At 39.3% G+C, this 15,436-nt stretch overlaps 1 non-coding gene across 1 annotated transcript; it reads left to right on the top strand.

Annotated features, from left to right (window-relative positions):
- Nucleotides 1-14,938: 14,938 nt before the first annotated feature.
- On the top strand, nt 14,939-15,045 carry LOC148291135 (small nucleolar RNA R71). The gene has a single exon (XR_015827156.1). It is a non-coding gene; the product is annotated as a small nucleolar RNA R71 (small nucleolar RNA).
- The last annotated feature ends 391 nt before the right edge of the window (nt 15,046-15,436 follow it).

The following is a 15,436-nucleotide window of genomic DNA, read 5'->3' as shown; positions in this document are numbered from 1 at the left end:
AATACCATCCCAGCCCGTCTCCCACTGGGGATTTTTACAATTTTGGGATCCTTACATTCATAAGTGTTTCTACTAGTAGTGCTTCATTAGAAGTATAATAAATTATTTATTAAATATTTAAGCACTTCCTAAGAAAGTAATCGGAAGTACTTAACGGAGAAGCATTTTTAATTATTTATGTCAATATTGCCATAAATGATTTTGGTGATCTAGAAACGTTTTTAGTCATCCCAAAAACACTCATAAACGAGTCTTTAAACTACTTTGATATGTCAACTTCTTTCATTAAAGAAAGAAAAAGGTTATTTTGGATTTAGAATGTAGGTAGTTCAGTGGTTTGGAGTATTTACTCCCTTAGGCAAGGTCCTGAGTTCAAGTCCTAACATCCGTGTAGTGTGTGTGAATTTAGTATGCTATCGCCCCTCTCAATAGAAAAGGCCCTCAAAAAAACAAGAATGTAGGTAGTTCGAGCATGATCAAGCAAAACGGTTGGTTAAGTATGGCCAACTTATGCTTTGATATCAAGTACATAAGTTGGACAAATGATTTAAAGTAATTTGTATTATAAACATTTATTTTGTATATGATTGACATAAATTATTTAATATTAGTATCGGATGAAACACACACCTACATGCACATCCTTCTCGGATACTTACTGTCAATACCTAATGTAATAAGGATATAGTTGATAATTTGTATTTTGCAATGGACAAAGAGCTCTTTTTCTTTTTGCTGAATATGGACAAGTCATTATGTTTTGACAAATTGATATTTGGTCCTTCCGTTTACTACAAGACATCAAAATCATGACGATGAGATCGGAAAGGCAGTTTTCTTTGGAAAGAGAAGGAAGGTCATTTTTCACTAATATGACAGGTTATCCATATTAGTACTTTTGTTTTTGGAACAAGTATAATTTCATTAACATACGAGAGATCTCTTGCATACCCCAAGTGGAGGTTCTTGCATACAATAAATCTGGAAAAATTAAACACAGCAAGACAGTGAGTAATAAACAATACAAGATCTAGCCCAGTTTACTCATAGTTGAAAGATGAAGGATCAAGAAGACTCCTTGCATCACCAGTGCTTCAGAGAGATCATGATAGAACAACAAGTTCTTCACTAATAGGGAACCATAAGCACCAAAAGTGAAAGGGCCTTATCGTTCGATATCCACTTGGCTCTATTTTAACAGACTAACAGCAGTGCCATGTCATCTAACTATTAGTCAAACTGGAAAACCTAAAATACCCTTAAAATAGATGGAAAATTGAATGGTATTAAAGTCAGATGAAAAATCATGGATTTTGAAAACTTAAGGTTATATTTCTCTTAAATTTTTCTTTAAGGTGACAAATTGAAACTGATGTATAAGTTCAGATGACATTTTTAAAAAAATTCTTTCTTTTTTTTGGTTCAAATAAGTGGACTTTGATTGCACACGGAATAATACAGCAATACATACAATGAAAGAAACAAAAGAGAAAATGAAAAATACAGCATGAACAAAGGCCAATACTAAGACTACTAAATCTTTGATGCTCTGTTATTGTTGAGAGAATGGGGTACAATTTCCATCTGACTCTTCTATGCCGTTAATACTCTGCGCCACTCTCGAATCCGATTCAAAGTCTCCATTTGCATTCCTGATAACCAATGGTTCAGATTTTGCTGGCTTCTTTCGATGGCTAAAACTGGTTGAGACGGGGTGACGTCAAAGACATAGGAAAAAGAAAATGCTTGTAAATTTCATACAATCCATGCATGCAAAAAAGTTCCTCATGCGAATAAATTGGAAAGATTCCATCCGACAAAACCCTGCTTCAACAAGATAAACGTCGTACTTTCCAAAAACAAAAGTGTAAATCACATGGTTGTCAAATCAAAAAATGCAAAGCAGATGGTGGTTGCGTTGTGGAGTACATGGTTATCTACTTTGCCGCAACATCCACTCAAATTGGTGGGTTAATAGCTCATGTGTACAAAATTACTTAAACACCCATATCACGTCATAATTTTAATAGACTTTCGGATGTAGTTAACAACAAGGGGCAACGTGAAATATCAAACATTGATCAAGGGTCAAAGCGGGTCACTTCAACTTATAGCCAAAGTGGAATTTGACAATAGATTCAAGAAGCACTACTGTAAATAAGCCTAATTTTTATTGAAAAAAACGAATCTTTATGAAATTTTTACTAAAGATTGACAAGTAAATTTCTTAACACTTGGTACGTCAAGTACTTTTTGTGAATATAATATGAAATTTTTTCACACTATCAAGTAGTATTACAAATTCTCATATTATAATATGGTGGACGACTAATTAATATGTTACGATCAAAATATAATTTTAAAAATTAAATACATTCGTATAATATGAGTAGAATCTTTTGTGTTTTGCTAGATCAATTATGTACGAAATTGTCATTATTGATGGGTAGGCTCAGTTGATTGGAAAACAACGCCGTGGCAGGATCAGACATAGGATGGGGCCCATTGTTGGAAAATGAATATTCAACAAAGATAGAACCGCGTGGCACCGACTTGAATCTATCTCTCGTCGTTTAGTGGAGGAGATTTTTTTGGGTTATGTGGCCGGCTATTCTTAAGAATATGAAGAGATTTGATTTTCTCCCCACATGATTTGCTAAGGCTTGGTCGACTCAATCCGGAAACGAATCAGTGATGGTCACGTGGGCATTGGGCATTGGTCCATTCAATAGAAAGGATTAGAAACAAAACAAAGCCCAAAGAGAGCCGAAGTCCAAAACAGGCCCAAAACAAAACCAGAGCCCCAATAGCAGTTGGTGCAGCAAATAGGAAAACATGTTACGACCAGAGCAAATCGAGGTGGTACGAAATGAATGGGCAAAGGTTATGACTCAGAACCCAGGAGTGATCACCATTACCTACAAATTACTATGTATTATCTGATATTAATTGAATAAGATGGTCGTTTATACACATGCATACCTCATCTTCAGTGGATTTTGATAGAAATATATGTTAGGAAAAATCAATAAATGACTTATAATATTGGATCACTATATTAATACAATAAGCAATATATTTATAAAAAAAACAGATTATATAAACTGCAAAATAAAATAAATATAATGAACACTGACTTTATTTTCAAATAGTTGCTTGCGTATTGGCAATGTCCTAAAGACAAAATTTCGGCCCTTCTTAGTGCTTGAAGTTTAATGGGTGTCTATGTCTCATGATTCAACTATCTATAAATCAAGGATCCAACACAAGATTCTTGATCTCTGGCGAAGGTGATCCAAACAAAATGCAAAGTAAAAATATGTTTTATTTTTGTACGTTGTAAGTGAGTTTTCTGGCTATTGGATATTCAGTATCACCATTTCAAACAACAACAGTTATAAACCTAATCTAATTCAAATTTAAATTGAAAGAATATATCTTATCCTTTTAATTTAAATTATGTTGCCAAAGTATTTGATTAATCTAATTACTATTAATCCAAGACAAAGCCTATAGCCAACCCCATTAGCCCAACTCTCCAAAGTTACCACACTTATCAAACCAACATAGTGCTTTGTTTATAAACATCTTTATAGAAGTGTGGATTTACGATGTGGGATAAAAGTTCCTCATTTGGCTTTCAAACTCCAACAACATAATATTATAGTGTAATATTTTCTCTCTCTTAATCTCATACTTGTAGTTTGGACATTTCACGTGAATGATAAATTGATAACACACATTCAACAAAGATGTTATGTAGAGGCTAAATTTTCAACAACTCCTCAGTCAAAAGTCACGATCCATAAGTCAAAGCCTTAGACTCTAAGTGATCATAAACTTGAGAGCAATTGTTGTCGTAATTCCCTACTAATATTTATTTAAGTTTTCTTGCTTCCATTGTGTCTCCATAAACTTTGTTACCTATTGTTTTTCTGCATATTTTTTTGCAATGTGTTTGAACCACAAATATTCCAATGGCTAACACATGAAGATACAAGTATTCTAAATGTGATTCCAGGAGAGGAGAAGCTTGATGGGAAATAAGGTACAGGTCAAAGAGAAGGGACAAGGCTTTTTTCTTTTATTTCTCTTAGTATTGAAGGCATCTCAAAATCGTCCCTTTCTACAAAAATCTCTGTTCTATTTATAGGGAGAACTAAATGACTTAATTTACAAGCCGGTTACCTCGGTTCGGAGCCGAGCCGTTTATGTCACATCAGATTTGTCAGATGATAGGCAGTCAGAGTTTGTCCACGTCCTCTGCCCATGATGACCTCCATGTTTCTACTAGGGGGTGGGCGTGGGCAGAGTAGCCTGTTGCTAACAGCAATAGTCCCATCTTGTCAGGTGGTGATTCGAGTGGTTTAGACCTGGCTCTTGAGGGAACGTGGGTACATTCTACGAGGTGTGAGGAACCTGTGGCCGAGGAGTTCTTGTCATCGACGTGGATGATTCGCATCCTCTTGAGTTTCCTAAACTCAGAGGTCGAGGCTGAAAGCGATTTATTGGGCCAGCGTGTACGAGGCCCGCGTGTCGTATTTTTATTAGGAGGATGGGCTCAGTGCGTGCCTAGCGTCAACAAGTCCCCTGACTCTCTAGGCAAGTTTCCTTGGGTGGGGAGTTGTCATTGCCCGTGTCTGCCCAATAAAAAATATGCCTTCGATGGTCCGCTCAGCCGGTTTCATCGAGTTGTTTCAAATCGAGCCATCGAGTATTTGTTCTGATCGGACGGTCTTGTCTAGTCATTTCATACTGAGTGGTCGGGTTAGTCCCCCAACTCCCCAAAGAAGAGGTATCTTGGCTCCAGCAGTTGAAACGTCTGGACATGTGTCAGGTGCTCGGGAGGTGTGCCATTTATTACACGTGTGATGATTGAGCGTCTAGGGAGACGGAAGGGATGGGACGTCTAGGTACGCGTCGTTTGAAGGAACTGAAGAGGTTACCACACGTCGCGATCGTGAGAGAGAGTTCAGACAGAGTAGATGGTGAGGATGCTCAGGCTTGGTCCTATATATAGTGCGAGTCGGAGAGATTTTCACTTCCGCCATTTTGAGTTTTCGAAGGTTTTTGGTTTTCTTGTTTTTGAGTGTGAGAACCTGAGTTGGTGCATGCAAGGAAGAAGGAAACATGAGGGAAACGTGAGCTTGTGCAAGGAAGACGTAGCAGCCAGTTGAGAGTCTCTCTCATTTCTCTTTTTCACTTCTGTGGTGAGTGAGGGAGAGAGAGAAAAAAAAAAAAAAAAAAAAAAAAAAAGGAAAATTGAGAATGGTGTCTGGAGGGGATGGGGACAATGGGCCCGATAGGGGTAGTTTAAATTTTGGGGTTTTGGCTTGGCATCGAGTGGGTGATAGGCCGCCTGTAGGCGTGGGCGTAGGTATTGGGGCCGGGCCCTCGATGGTTGAAGTGCCAAGCTCGTCACATGAATCAGAGGGGGAGGTCGAGGTAGAGCGAGTGCCAAAAGAGAGGGAGGTCGAGGTAGAGCAGAGGGCGGAGGCGTCCTTAGATGACGAGGATGATCTCGAGGGTCATCCTAACATTGAGGCACTTGACGCTGAGACGGAGGTCTTGGGAGACGGTGATGCCAAGGACCCTGATCGTCCTAGGATGGGGTGCCACTAAAGGTGAGCACTGTGAGGGGTTCAGGGGAGTCGACCTGCTTATATAGATATGGCATGCCTGTGCATCCATACTTCTATGAGGAGAGCGAGTGGTCGGGGGACGTGGTGCCAACACATTTGATGCACGACCTGTTGGAGAGGATTCAGCGGGAGTACAATGTGCCGAAGGATGTTATCTTCGCACTGCCGCAAGAAGACGACTGTTCGAGCCGACCACCGAGGGGTTGGGTGACTTTGTATTGGGAGATGTTCAAGTACGGGCTGCGTCTGCCTCTGCATCCCTTCGTGCAGAGGTGGACGACATTCTTGGGTGTTGCTTGTTGTTAATTATTATGTTAACTCGCAATTGTACGGGGCAATTAGTAGTATAGCAAGACAAGTACGAGGTCGTACCCACGAAGACTGAGAAGTTCAAATTAGTTATGTACGTAGATTACCGAATTCAAGAAGTTAGGAAGTTAAGTCTAAAACAGAAATTAAAGTGAGAGTGATTGTGATTGTGAAAGGAAGTGAGCAAACTGAAATTGCAAATGAAAGCAAATAAACAAGTGTAACAAAGAGTGGTTTTAAGAGTTGGAAAACAGATTTGGAGACTAGGGCATTCGAATCACCATAACAATTCAATTCTGGGTTATATGGAGTCAAGTAACAAGTCTAATTCAAATTCAAAGATTGATTCTAGCTAAAGTATGATTAGGCCATGGTGTTTGGTCCTAACCTTGTGTTCCTAATTCCCTAATTTGATCATTTGTTGTCTAACCTAAAATTAAGCATTAGGAACCCATTAAGCATAGAAGAACAATTTAAACAACCAAGCATGTATCTAATCCCTGTTGTCGAATGTCCATACATACTCTTCCTATTCATAGTTCAATTCGAATTAAAGCATGGTGTCTACTCTTAATTCAAACCAATATAGTTAACAAACAAGTTCTAATGGTGATCAATCATTCAAACAAGCATGTTAACTTATAAGCATAATGAATAAGAACATGAATCATGAATCAAACTTGAAACTCCAAACTTATAAACCCAGAATATTCATGTTAGGTTACATCGAAGCCCTAGTTATGGATTTAGCTACTCATAATGGAAAAGAAACTAAAATAGAAATGGGAAAACATAATGAATGCCATAAGAGTAGAAAAACCCTTTTCTGAAGTTCTTGTAGTGTCCAATGCTTCTCCAAGAGCTTCTCCACATCTAGAAGGATGTATGAAGGATATGGAGGTGATTTGAGATGAGCTTGAGTGAGTGGTGATGGCTGAGAAAGAGGAAATTCGTAGGGAAATGGAAGGGAGGTTTTCTGGAGCTGTTTTGGTGATTTTGGGGCAGTTTAGAGTATTGGGTTGATTGCTTGAGTGTTTGGGGTTGTGGGAATGTATGAGGATGATTTCTGGATGATGGAAGTGTGGAGGATGGCTGAAGTGAATTTTGTAGCTTGAAGACTCCTCTATTTATAGGGCTAAGAGGGAGGAACATCATGATGAAATCCAACACCACCATTCCTCATTTAATACAACCCATAACTCCCACTTCATCTTGTCTATGTAGTGTGGTTGGAATCAATCCCATCCCATACTTCTTTTGCTGCACCTCAAGCTTTCTTCACATGGGATCAAAGGTGATCAATTGTGGCTGCCTTTTGCTGCCAACCCATGTGGTCTTCTTTTGGTTGTTGAACAAAAACGAGTCTTCTGAACCAGACTTGGTGTAGGAAGGCCAGAGGCTTCAAAACTTATCCAATGGGGCTCAAATTTGGATATGTTATAGTAGACACCCATTGTAACAACTTCTATGAAGAAAGTATTCCCATCGGAGCAGTAGAAGTATTCGTTTTGGGCCTTGCAATTTGGCTGCCGAACAGAGACTGGAATTGACTTCATTTCATTTATGCTTTACATGCATGCACATGCTTTCTCAATAATAACTCCAGCATGTACCAACTTGATCCTTTAGACTTTCATAGCTGGAATGCCTCCCCACTTCACTCATTATGTTGGATCCAAAGTCAGTTGCAGCATGGGTGAGGCACATGGAGGCACATGACAAAGCTGGCAGCTGCAAATCCTCCTGAGCAGGGTTGAGTGTTGGGCGGGCTGAGCACTCCACAAATGTCCAATTGGGCTGCAATTTGGATATGTTGTACTAGACACCCATTGGAACAAGTTTCATGAAGATCTTCACTTCATCCAAGCCCCATAGCATGCTGATCCAAGGCCAAGAAGCTGACCTACGAAATTGGGCTGGAAAGGAGATGTAGCCAAAATGTGTTTGTCTTTAAGCCCTTCTTCCATTCACCCAAATCAAGCCTTAACATGCATGGATTGCATCATTTCCTACCCAAAGTCATCATTGTTACCTAAATGTCAATTAACTGAAAGATAAACACAAAAAGGATTAAAAGCACAAGTTTAACTCAAACACATAACCAAATCATAAGCTAGAAGGGTACAAAATGATATACAATTATGAACCGATCAAATACCCCCAAACCTAGATTTTGCTAGTCCTCGAGCAAAACAACACAAAACAAAGTTAAAAACAAAAAGTTAACTAAACCACTTTCGTAGGTAACTCGATTGCATTGAGCGTATGCAACAAGCCTTTAAACCTCTAGGCATCCCTAGTAGGAGGAGTTGTGTCTCCTGAGGGTTTAACAGAAACGATACCCACAAACGCATTACTAACTCTACAAAACAAAGTGGTTAGTAAAACTTGAAATCAACTAATGAGAACGAAAGAAAACTTTAGTCATACCTCCAACACCGTAGAGTTGCCAAGATAGGTGATCAATCAGTGTGTAATGTGGAAGCTATAGCTCAAAGGCACACGGTTTCAAAGCAAGCACACTCAAACCTTGAATAAAGAACATGCTTCGACTCTAATTCTCACAGATAACACTCAATCACTCAGAACCAATGGTTTTATTCTCTCAAACAAGCTTAAGTGAGTATATGAAATAGAAGCACAATATTTGGTTAGATCTCATGAAGGGAATCAAATACTAAGAATAGAGATACACACATACCTACCAACACCCATGAATACATCCTCAAAGATCAGCTAGGTCTTTCACAAGGTTTGTAATGAAAGGTAAGGTTAGGGGAAATGGAAGAATTGGAAGGAAAAACAGGTAACTTAAGAACATACCAAGGTTGCATTCTTCATTGATCTGCAAGGTAGCATTGACTTATAATGGCATGGTTGCAAACTTCATGGTACCACCTGGCATAGACTTTATTTATTTAATTTTTTTTTTTACACTTAGATCAAATCGAAACACTTTCATCTTCGTTGATTTGATCTGCATCTTCATTAACTTCATTGCACAGAATCACACCATCTTTTATTTAGGCACATGGCAGCAACTTCCTTGCTTCAAACTTTATCTTGGCACACCTTGGTATATTTCTAAGCTATAGGGTATGGCTACAATAGGTGAAGTATCTCAGATTGAGATACAAAGGTAGGGAAATGATGAGGGTGATAGAAGAAAAGGCTTTAAGTGTTTGGCTTCAAGAGGGTTGATGGAACACACATATAGGTAGGGTGAAAAGAAAGCACATCGAATGGTTATGCACACATAGCCTAGCATCACTTCAATGAGTTCATTCATGAATGAGAGCAAGCACATGATATCTGCAAAAGAGAATCATCCTTAGTATTCAATCAAAATGGAATAATGAGATCATTTAGAGTGAAATGAAGAAAATAAATTGGGATGAGAAATAGAAACACTTTAAACCCTCTCAAGAAAGCAATTGGGCTCAATATAGCTCACTAGGGTAATCTCCACTATTCTCCTTCGAGAATTTGAGCATGGTACTTTAGCCACCAGAATTCTAGGAGCCAAAGCTTTGTGAAGTGCAAAATTCTGATATGAAAACCTCAATGGCAGCTCCATAGCATCGATTGTATGATATTAAAAAAAAATAAAAAAAAATAAAAAATTAGTGACAAATGAACGAAAATTGAAAACACAAATGAATGAAATTTGAAAACCTTCCCCCCAGACCTGAATTGAACATTGTCCTCAATGTTAAAGCAAAGTAAAGATGATTGAGAACAAGTAAATGATAAAGGGAAAAGTTTAGAAAAAGTTTAGAAGAAAAAAAAAAAAAAAAAAAAAAAAAAAACACAAATATACAAGCAACTCACGGATGACCAGTTAAGGGCCTCAGAAAATACAGCCAGGGGATCCGGGAAGGTTAGAGGGGTCACAATGGTCCCGCTTAAAACCCAAACTTCTTAGACACCGAAGGTGTCGCCTAAAGAACTCCTAGACACTGTATTGACGGAGGTGCTCACTGGGGTTACCAAAAGTTAGCTCATATGAAAAAAAAATTATTTAAAGAAACAGAAACTTAAAATGACTAAAATAAAAACAAAACAAGTAAAGAGAAAGGATAGAAATGCTCCCCCTTGATGCGATTAGGTCGATTGCTACCAAGCACCTTCTTCTTGAACACATGGGTTGCCTCCCAAGAAGCGCCTTAGTTACTGTCTTGGCAAGACATTATGTGATCAGCTAAGTTGATGGTACAAAGGGAAGTTGATCCACCACATGGCCTGTTTGAATGCCAGCTGAGATTCCCTCATAGAATGGCTTTAAACGTTGTCCATTTACTTTGAAAGTTGAGCCGTCTTTAGGGTTTTGAATCTCCACAGCTCCATAGGGAGAAACATTGACCACGGTGAATGGGCCTTGCCATCTAGACTTCAATTTTCCTGGAAAGAGACGCAATCGTGAGTTAAACAAAAGAACTGACATACCTTTGGAGAACTCTTTCCGTTGAATGTTTCTGTCATGGTAACTCTTGGTTCGTTCTTTGTAAAGCTTTGCATTCTCATAAGACTCATGTCTAATTTCTTCCAATTCATTGAGCTGAAACTTTCTTGCATGGCATGCCTTGTCTAGATCAAAATTTAACTTCTTGATGGCCCAAAAAGCATTGTGTTCAAGCTCCATTGGCAGGTGACAAGCTTTCCCAAACACAAGACGATAAGGGCTCATCCCAATGGGAGTCTTATATGCAGTCCTATAAGCCCATAATGAATCATTGAGCTTGGCTGCCCAATCTTTCCTTGTATTGTTCACCACCTTCTCCAGGATGTGCTTAATTTCTCTATTGCTTATTTCCACTTGACCAGAAGTTTGCGGATGATATGGTGTAGAGACTCGATGGGTGATGTTGTACTTCTTCATGAGTGCTTCGAATGGCTTGTTACAGAAGTGGCTGCCTCCATCACTAATGACAGCCCTTGGAGTACCAAACCTTGTGAAAATATTATCCTTCAAGAACTTGAGCACCACCTTATGATCATTGGTTTTGGTGGCTATGGCTTCCACCCATTTAGACACATAATCAACAGCAACAAGTATGTAAGTACAACCAAAGGAAGATGGGAATGGTCCCATGAAATCAATACCCCACACATCGAAGAGCTCCACAACAAGTATGCTATTCAATGGCATTTCGTTCCTGCGACTTATGTTCCCCATCCTTTGACACCTATCACACTTAACACAAAAATTAAACGCATCTTTGAATAGAGTGGGCCAAAAGAAACCAGATTGGAGAATTTTAAGTGCTGTTTTCTTAGCTCCAAAGTGACCTCCACAAGCCAATTCGTGGCTATGCCTAAGTATGCTTTCTTGCTCTTCTTCTGGAACACATCTTCTGATGAGTTGATCCGGGCAATGCTTGAATAAGAAAGGTTCATCCCAGACATAATGTTTCACCATGGAAAAGAACTTCTTCTTGTCCTGAGAAGTTAGATCATTTCTAAGAACACCACAAGCAAGATAATTAACAAAATCAGCATACCATGGTTCTTTGACTTGGGCAGCATATAGTTGTTCATCAGGGAAAGTCTCATTCAAGGGTAGCACAGCTTCTCCTTTTTCTTCAACCACAATTCTGCTCAAATGATCAGCTACCACATTCTCACATCCCTTCTTGTCTCGAATTTTCAAATCGAACTCTTGCAGCAAGAGAATCCATCTAATCAAGCGTGGTTTTGCGTCCTTCTTAGTGAGCAAGTATCTAAGAGCTGCATGGTCAGAATAAACAATTACTTTAGAACCAACAAGATAAGAACGAAATTTTTCTAAAGCAAAAACCACAGCAAGGAACTCCTTCTCTGTTGTGGAGTAGTTGATTTGAGCATCATTCAAGGTCCGGCTAGCATAATGAATCACATGGGGGAGCTTGTTCTTCTTTTGACCTAAAACTGCACCAATAGCAAAGTCAGAGGCATCACACATTATTTCAAATGGTAAAGACCAATCTGGAGCTATGATAATAGGGGCTGAAGTTAGCTCCCTCTTCAAGGTAGTAAAGGCTTCCATGCAAGCTTCATTAAACTCAAAAACAGCATCCTTAGCAAGGAGATTACACAATGGCCTTGTAATGCTTGAGAAATTTTTGATGAACCTTCTATAGAATCCAGCATGACCTAGAAAGCTTCTAATTCCTTTCACAGAGGTAGGGGGTGGCAGATTTGAGATGAGATCGATCTTGGCTTTATCCACTTCAATTCCCTTGCTTGAAATCACATGGCCTAGCACAATGCCTTGTCTCACCATGAAGTGACACTTCTCCCAATTCAAAATCAGGTTTGTTTCCTGGCATCTTTTAAGCACTAGAGACAAGTGGTGAAGACAATTATCAAAAGAGGAACCAAAAACTGAAAAATCATCCATAAATACCTCAATGAATCGTTCCACCATATCTGAAATGATTGACATCATGCATCTTTGGAAAGTTGCTGGGGCATTGCACAAACCGAATGGCATCCTTCTATAAGCAAACGTACCAAATGGGCATGTGAATGTGGTTTTCTCTTGGTCTTCCGGAGCAATGGGAATTTGATTATAACCTGAAAAACCATCAAGAAAACAATAGTAAGCATGGCCAGATAAACGTTCAAGCATTTGATCAATAAAAGGCAAGGGGAAATGATCTTTTCTAGTGGATGTGTTCAACTTCCTGTAATCAATGCAAACTCTCCAACCAGTGATAGTTCGTGTAGGAACTATCTCATTCTTCTCATTCTTCACAACGGTGATTCCGGACTTCTTCGGAACAACTTGTACAGGGCTCACCCACTTAGAATCTGAAATTGGGTAGATGATTCCTACATCGAGTAGCTTTAAAACTTCAGCTCTAACCACCTCTTTCATGTTGGGATTTAGCCTCCTTTGGGCATCACGGGATGGTTTGCTGTCTTCTTCCATTAGAATCCGGTGCATGCACATGCTTGGACTAATTCCTTTGATGTCTGCTATGGTCCACCCAATGGCTGTTTTATGCTCTTTTAGAACCTTAATTAAGCTCTCTTCTTCATGTGAGGTGAGACCTGCAGCAATTATAACAGGGAGAGTTTCGTTAGCACCCAAATAAGTATATTTAAGATGATTGGGCAGTGGTTTAAGTTCTAGCTTTGGTGGGGTGATAATGGATGGCTCCAATTTCGTGGATGATGGTCCAAGAGGCTCGAGTGGTGGCCTAAAGGATGGTGGGTATGGTTGAAACACTTCTAAGGCAGCCACCACTTCTTGGAACTCCGGTTCACAAAGATCTTCCTCTTCTTGTGTTAAGACAGCTTCTAGAGCATCATTAGACTTTCTCTGCAAAATTTTGGAAGAAACCTCATGATCCACAACATCAATTGAAAAGCAAGAATCAAGAGAGATAGAAGGTTGAGATAGAGCATTAAGCATTTTAAATTCAACAGTTTCACCCAGAACAGTCATGGAAAGGGTGCTATCTTTCACTTTGATAACTGTGTCTGCAGTGGCCATGAATGGCCTGCCTAGGAGAATGCGATCAACATGATCTCCATTTGGATTGTCTTCCATGTCCATCACTACAAAATCAGCAGGGAGAATTAGTGTATTAACTTGAACTAAAATATCTTCTACAATACCTTTTGGATATTTTATAGAATGATCAGCTAGTTCAAGTCGTATTGAAGTCTTCTTCATCCCTTCTAAGCCAAGCTTTTGATACAATGAATATGGCATTAGGTTGACACTTGCTCCCAAGTCCAACATGGCTCTTCCAACCTTATTGCCTCCAATGTTAATGGGAATGTCAAAGCTGCCAGGATCAACTAGTTTTGGTGGAAGCTTCCTTTGCAACACAGCACTTACATTCTGGTCAAGCTTTACATCTTCATTTGGAGCGAAATTGAGCTTGTGAGTTTTCAAGTCCTTGATGAACTTTCCATATGCAGGAATCTGTTCAATAACATCAAGCAAAGGCAAATTGATATTAACTTTACTCAAAATATCATAAATCTCTTTAAAAGCCTTATCTTGCTTTGCTTTCTTAAGACGGCCTGGAAATGGAATCGGTGGAACATATGGAGCGGGTGGCACGTATCTATCTTCTTGAAGATGTGGTGGCACAAATTTGTCATCTCTCTTATGCAATTGGAATTGTTTGGATTCCTGAGAATCTGATTTGGCATTAGGAGCAGATTGAGAAGTTTTGAGATGTTCCCCTTCTGTAGCCGTGGTCTCCTCCTCTTCATCTTCTACAATCACAACATCATTTGAAAGATTAGAATCAACTTTACTATCAATGATCTTACCTGATCTGAGCACATGAATGGCCTTGGCTTCTTGGTTCTTTGGATTGATCTCGGTTTGGCTTGGCCATTTCCCAGGTGCTCTTTGAGTTATTTCAGCAGCTAATTGGCCTATTTGAACTTCCAATTTGGCAATGGCAGCTTGTGTAGTTTGCTGGAAATTGGATTGGTTGACTGCCATCTGCTTAACTATATCCTCCAATGATGATGTTTGTTGTGGCTTTTGGAATGAAGGGGGATTGGCTTGATTCTGAGTATTCCTCCATGAAAAGTTTGGATGATTCCTCCAACCTGGATTATAACTTTGAGAGTATGGATCATTTCTTGGACCTTGGTTGTAGGAATTTACCAACTTAGCTTGCTCTTGCACAAATTCTGGATATCCAGCCCCAAGTGGACAAGCTATGGTAGCATGGTCAGGAGTTTCGCAAATACTACACACTTCCTTCGAAGGGCTTCTTGAGTTTAATGCAAGAAGAGCATCTAGCTTTTGTTCCAGTTTTGAAATCTGCACACTAGAAGCATCATTAGAACCACTAATAACACGTTTACCTCTTGTATCCGTATGTTGGGTCTCCATTGCTATCTCCTCAAAGAGTTCGTATGTTTCTTCTGGAGTTTTGGTTTTAAAAGAACCGCCTGCAAAATTGGTGACTATATTATGACTAGAAGGGGTTAGTCCTTTATAAAACATACGCATTTGAAGCTTCAATGGAATCCCATGATGAGGACATTGGTTGAGCAGCCCATTGAATCTCTCCCATGCTTCACAAAACGATTCATCATCTTGCTGTGCAAATAACAAGATCTTATCCCTAAGCATGTCGGTCTTTTGCGTGGAGAAGTATTTCTCCAAGAACTTCTTTTGAATGGCAGCCCATGTAGTGAGTGAACCAGGCTTCAAAGAATTCAACCAATATTTCGCCTTATCCTTCAAAGTGTATGGAAACACTCTCATTCGAAGTTGATCTTCTGTCACACCTGTCAAGGGAAAAGAACTCACAACATTAAAAATATCCTTTATATGAGTTAATGGATCTTCATTAGGTAAACCATAAAAGGAAGGCAGCATATTAAGATGAGAAGATTTAAGCTCATAATTTCGAGCTACAGTGGGCAGCAAAATGCTTGAAGGAGATGCTGGAATTGTTGGGATATCAAGTTCTCCCATGAACTCATTGGCAGCCATCTCTTCTTCTTCTTCTTCTTGGTTT

This window comes from Prunus avium, chromosome 8 (assembly GCF_965620075.1).
Source record: "Prunus avium chromosome 8, drPruAviu1.hap1.1, whole genome shotgun sequence".
Classification (NCBI taxonomy): Eukaryota; Viridiplantae; Streptophyta; class Magnoliopsida; order Rosales; family Rosaceae; genus Prunus; species Prunus avium.
The sequence above is the reverse complement of the archived record's forward strand: the minus strand, read 5'-3'. Positions and strand labels throughout refer to the sequence as shown.